The sequence below is a fragment of the Berghia stephanieae genome, chromosome 5 (genome assembly GCF_034508935.2).
Source record: "Berghia stephanieae isolate SIO BIC M18660-M18661 chromosome 5, UCSD_Bste_1.3, whole genome shotgun sequence".
Taxonomy (NCBI): Eukaryota; Metazoa; Mollusca; class Gastropoda; order Nudibranchia; family Aeolidiidae; genus Berghia; species Berghia stephanieae.
The window spans coordinates 51954538-51960537 of NC_088364.1; the positions used below are offsets into that span (position 1 = coordinate 51954538).

The following is a 6000-nucleotide window of genomic DNA, read 5'->3' on the forward strand; positions in this document are numbered from 1 at the left end:
ATTATTATTATTATTATTATTATTATTATTATTATTATTATTATTATTATCATTTTATTAATATTATTATTATCATCATCATCATCATCATTATCATCATCATTCATCATCTTTCATATCATCATCATTATCATTATTATATTATTATTATTATTATTATTATTATTATTATTATTATTATTATTATTATTATTATTATTATTATTATTATTATTATTATTATTATATCATCATCATTAATATCATCGCATCATCGTTATTATAATCTTTATTTATAATATTATTAGATATCTTTTATATTATTATCTTTATCATTATCCTGATTATTATTATCATTATTGATAATATTATTATCTTTTATATCATTACAACATCATCATCATCAGTTTATTATATCTATCTAAATACGTTGCTGCCTCATAATTCAGTTAATAGATCGTTTTATTTCAGAAGAACGTTTCAACGAGGTCCCATAATATCTAAAAATACTAATGACTGAAAATGACCACAAGCAGACCAGCAAGACGATTTAAGGGTGATACTCCGTTCCCTGGTTTAGGGATTAAGGGCGTGTAAAGTGCACACTCTTGTCTATTCTGCCTCACTCTGATAAAACATTTTTTTCAAGTTGGCGAAAACAAACTTTTACTTCAAATAACGATCGGTTATAATGGCCCCAAAATGTCGAAATATCTTGAGCTTCAAACATCTTTAAATTCTCAGTTTTTATACTTTTTTCGTAGTTGAAGATCATAATAATCGACTAATGCTTGAGGTAAAAGTTTTTTAGGCCACACGAAAACGTGTATTTTGTCAGAGAAGAGAAGGATTAAGCAATGTCTACGTGATGGAGAACTTTGGCAATCTGACAAACCATTTCAATTGTTATGGGTTTGGTTCTTTTGTTGGACACGTTCATGAAGCCATGAATGAGCCTTTTATGTTATCGAGAAACACCAAACATACAAAACAACTTATTAAAATAAAAGATCTGAAAATGTGTGTATGAAAAATACAAGAAAGAAAAGTACTCGTACATCCCAGAAAATCAGTATGCCTCGACTAGGGATCGAACCTCTGCCCTTCTAATTAGAGATTGTGCGGCTATGTAGTCTGGTGGTATGACACTAGCTTTCGGATCGGAAGGTCCTGTGTTCGAGCCTCGCCCGGTGCATAATTGAGTCCTTGGAAAAGGTTCTTTACTCACATTCTCTCACCTCCATCATCAATCGTGGCTTGTGCTCTTGGGTACGTTGCCGGTCAGCTGTCTCTACGAATCACGATCCTCTGCGGTGCTCATGAAAACTTTGTTGCTTTTTAAATCATTCTTAGGTTATTTAGATATGTCATTCTTTGTCTTCATCTAGCTCTCTTTCCTTCGATCATCCCAGATGTTACCAACTTTTCTATTCCGTATCTTCTCCACACATGTCCCAGAAACCTCGATCAACATTCTTCCCTTTTTCACCTTCTCCAACACTTCCTCGTTCGTATACTTGTCTGTCCATTATAGCCTCAACACTCTTCTATACAGCCACCTCTCAAATGCCTCTAACCTCCTAGTACATTCTTTGTCACCGTACATAGGTGTAAAATGAGTACCTGACCCGGAACAGCGTTGTCTCTGTCGGAAAAATATTATAATATCGCCTAACATATTACGTGTTGTTGTCGGTCAGTGACCCCTTGTAAAGCGTTTTGATAAACGGTTAGTGGATATTGCGCTATATAAAAGCTCAATTTAATTAGATGCTTGTCAGACTTACTACCATTACTCCACAGAAGTTATCCGATAGTTGGGACGAATTTAATGACTAGCTATATTCTTCACAAAGGTACGCGTTTTATGCACACTTTTTCAGATCTTTTTGTTACACCAGTACCTGCTCTCTATCTAATTAGTCATTTTAAGATGAAAGTTACCTTAGCCTTTGTCACGCCAAATGTCACTTACCACCACAGAACAATGTTATGCAGGGGTGACCCAGAAGCCAATAAGGGTGATATGAAAATTATAATGAACAGGAACGTCGAATTTTAAGCTTTGTAGTTTAAAGCAAATATATTTATTGTGTCCTCAATAATGCAAATATATTATCTAAACCCAAGTTTCATAATTGTGACTATTGATGCTATGCGCTTATGTAAATAATTACAACATCCGCCAGCCAGATAAAAAGTACAACACACAAAACTATGTGTAACCTCATACGTTTAGTCTGATTGATAGAATTACAGATAACTTATCACTAAAATGGCTGTCTAAAATCAATAACAAAGAGCTGACTGGCGTCAATTTCGTTCCATCTATAAACTAACTTGTAGCAACAAAACCAATCCCGCATAATACCAATTTGAGTTGGTGGATCACAAATGGAAATTTAATAATGGATTGGAATCAATTACCAATAATGTACCAACATTTGTTTATTTGTTAAAAGACCTATGATCCTTTCGTCACTTTAAGGTCATGTTTAAGCTTAATGCACGGGGTGGACGGACTGTTTTTTGGGGCATGGCTTGTGCTTTGATAGAAATAATCAATAGAAACCTATCTACATAATCCGCACCCTCTCAAACAAATTGACGAGTGGTGATAACAGTAGCCTATAAACAAACTCTAGCCATTATCCGAAGATTTGTAGTAATCTACTCAACCAAAATAAAACCCTACTTTTACAACAACAACAACAAAAATAAATAAATAAATAAATAAATAAAAAGACGAAGAAAACCGTGGAGAAGAAGAAAATTATATCCCAGACCCCTGTACTAATGGAAGAGTAGCTCAACACTATGTCAGGGTCCCATTTGAAAAGACCGTATCTTCATTTTAAGACTTGGAGAAGAAAATACAAAACTGTTTGAACTATTTTGGTAGAAAATATAAAATATCTGGCTGTACTGTTCTTAGCAAATGTTGCTTCATCACAGAAATTGTATCATTACTTATTGTTTCAATCCTAGAAAACATGGCAATACCAATTATAATTCGTTCAACTTTATTCCATATTGCGTTTTAAAGTAAAATCCCGTCATATGCAATCCGCCTTGAGGTTATTCTCGTCTGGTTATTCCAAATTGGCCTTTTAACTCAACACAATCTGGCTATACTTTGCCAGTAGTCTGTAAACTTCCTGTCCATTCTGATGGTCAAGATTGTTGGTAATTGTCTGGATCCAGACCTATTATTATTCCTTTGGGGTAGAAATCTGATTTCTCCGATCAAATATTTATCTGGAGTCGGAATAATGTACATAGTATGAGATTTCTACGGCAAAAATTATTCTCAACCAAAAAGCCATAAAATAATATTTTGATTAATCGATTGCAACGCAATTATGTCGGACGGTACAACTACATAAAGAAAATTAAGGTTAAAGTAAAAATTCTGGGAATAAAAGATGTTAAGTTTAAGAAGCAAATTCATTATTCACTATAAAATCATTTATTCTGACTAAAATTGTGTAAGTAAAATGTTATTTTAAATGGCAGGCCAAGTCTAACATAATGCCGTTTTAAGACGATTTGACTCAAACAAAACAGGTAGAAATAGGATTCAATAGTATGATGTCACGTCCGCCCAGCAACAAGCAATGTGGTTCTAAACAAAGAAAATTGGTACTTTTTATTCTTCTTGCTGGCTAGAACTTTTTCATATGTCATGTGATGAGAATGTATAAAAGTCAAAACATAATCAGATTTATAATGTTTTCCTCCTCTGGATACACTTTTATGCTCGTCGGATAAGTATTTCATAAGGGCGTCCGCCATTGTTCCGATAGTTTAGAACTAACTACTAAGTTACAATGCGTCATTACAAGGGAAGTGACGTTACGATCGTTTAAAGAGAGAGAGAGAGAGAGAGAGAGAGAGAGAGAGAGAGAGAGAGAGAGAGAGAGAGAGAGAGAGAGAGAGAGAGAGAGAGAGAGAAACATTTTTGAAGAAAAAATAGAAAAGGGATGAATAAACTTTATTAAAGCAGTCTAATGACTCAGAGTGATTTGGGTCAGAAACCATTGAACAGGTAATAAGAATTACTAATATGTTTGATAAGCCCCTTGCAGCCGTAACAGTATTGATGCTATGCGTATAGGTAAAATATTCCCAGCATTCGCCAGCCACATAAAAGGCATTAATGCATAAAATTATCTTTAACCTTTTACGTTTATGGTTACACATAATTTAGAAAATTATAGAAACATTTATAGAAATTAGTGAGAACTAATCAGCCAACTGGCAATACAATAACACTAGAGCTGAGAGATATCAACTTCGTTCCTTAAGACGATAGATATATGATTGGCGAGGAATGGAAATCATCGCCACAACCATTATCATTGCCAGCATTATTGTTGTCTTTGGTTATTTGGCATTGAAAATGAGTTCATCATGATGACGATATATCAAATGTTGTCGATTTTACCGTACTGTCGCTGTTTAGTTATATTATTATTATTATTATTATTATTATTATTATTATTATTATTATTATTATTATTATTATTATTATTATTATTATTATTATTATTATTATTATTATTATTATTATTATTATTATTATTATTATTATTATTATTATTATTATTATTATTATTATTATTATTATTATTATTATTATTATTATTATTATTATTATTATTATTATATTATTATTATTATTATTATGATTGTTATTATTATTTTATCATTATTATTATATATTATTATTATTATTATTATTATATAATATTATTATTATTATTATTTTATTATTATTATTATTATTATGTTGTTGTTGTTTTATTATTATTATTATTATTATTATTATATTATTGTTATTATTATTATTTTATCATTATTATGATTATCACTTTTATTACTATTTTATTTTATTTTTTAATATATATAGTTTTAAATTTATTATTATCATTTTAAAAAGTATTTTTTCTGTCGGAATATTTAATGAACATATAAATCATATGTAAACAAAGCTCACAGTACAATGTAAAACATCATTATCGTCATCGTCGAATTTTATGTTGTTTTTAAATAATGAATATATTTATCCCTCAATTAATTTAATTGTTATGTTCGGTTTATAGAATTTAGTTTGGAAGTAGTCTCTCACGAATCCCATTTGGATTAGTTAGTAGCTTGCCCGAGTTATATTAGATTACTTTGGGATTTTCGAAGTATTTGACGCGTTGTTTGGAAATGAGCAGGCTGTTATAACCTTGTGATAATACGTTCATAAAGCAAAGGAATATGGTTCATCAACGTGTTATATCCTATTATCTATGTCTGGCTATGTGTCTCGTTCTAAATGTTACGTGTTGCTGTTGGCCAGGGACCCTTTGTAAAGCGCTTTGAGCACGTTTAGTGGATATTGCTCTATATAAATGCTCTACTTTTCTTCTTTTTTTTAATAATGGTTCTAATTTAGGTAAGTGCAATAAGAAAATAGAGAACTTGAACAGTTACCACACGCAAATTAATACGCGATAGTCAAAAAGGTTATGCAACGCAAATTATGATGGCAAACATAGTGTACGATTATTCAATGATTAATAAAGTGTCTTAACATAATAGGCCGGTTTCTAGCAAAGATCGTAAAGACCAGAAACCTGCAAGAACATAGCTGTCAATTTGAACAGTGATTTGTATGTTCATAGTTCTTTATAAGTGGGTAAATATGAATATTATATGAGTGTTGCTGGGTACTTGTAGATACTAGAGTGCTTGATAATTGGGATTAAGGATTCTTTCATGGGTTTGGATTTATTAAATGAGTTGTTTTTATTGCGCCAAATAACTCACAAGCTTGCGAGTAAGTTATTCCGCGATGCTATTTAAATAAACGAATTTTATAGATCCAAACCCGTGTAAGCATGCCTTTATTCCACCCCTCAAAGCAGTTTTCTTAGATATTCCATAATTAATAATTTGCAAAAATGCTTCATTTTAATAAATTCAAATTATCTATAGGTAGGGATGATCTTGCCCATAGGAAATCTCCGA

The 6000-nt window shown here is 31.2% G+C and overlaps 1 protein-coding gene across 5 annotated transcripts in view; it reads right to left on the reverse strand.

Moving 5' to 3' along the window:
- The window catches only part of LOC144973158 (neuronal acetylcholine receptor subunit alpha-5-like), a 162373-nt gene that overhangs the window by 51715 nt on the left and 104658 nt on the right, over positions 1–6000 (reverse strand). The gene's annotated exons all lie outside the window — the stretch shown is intronic.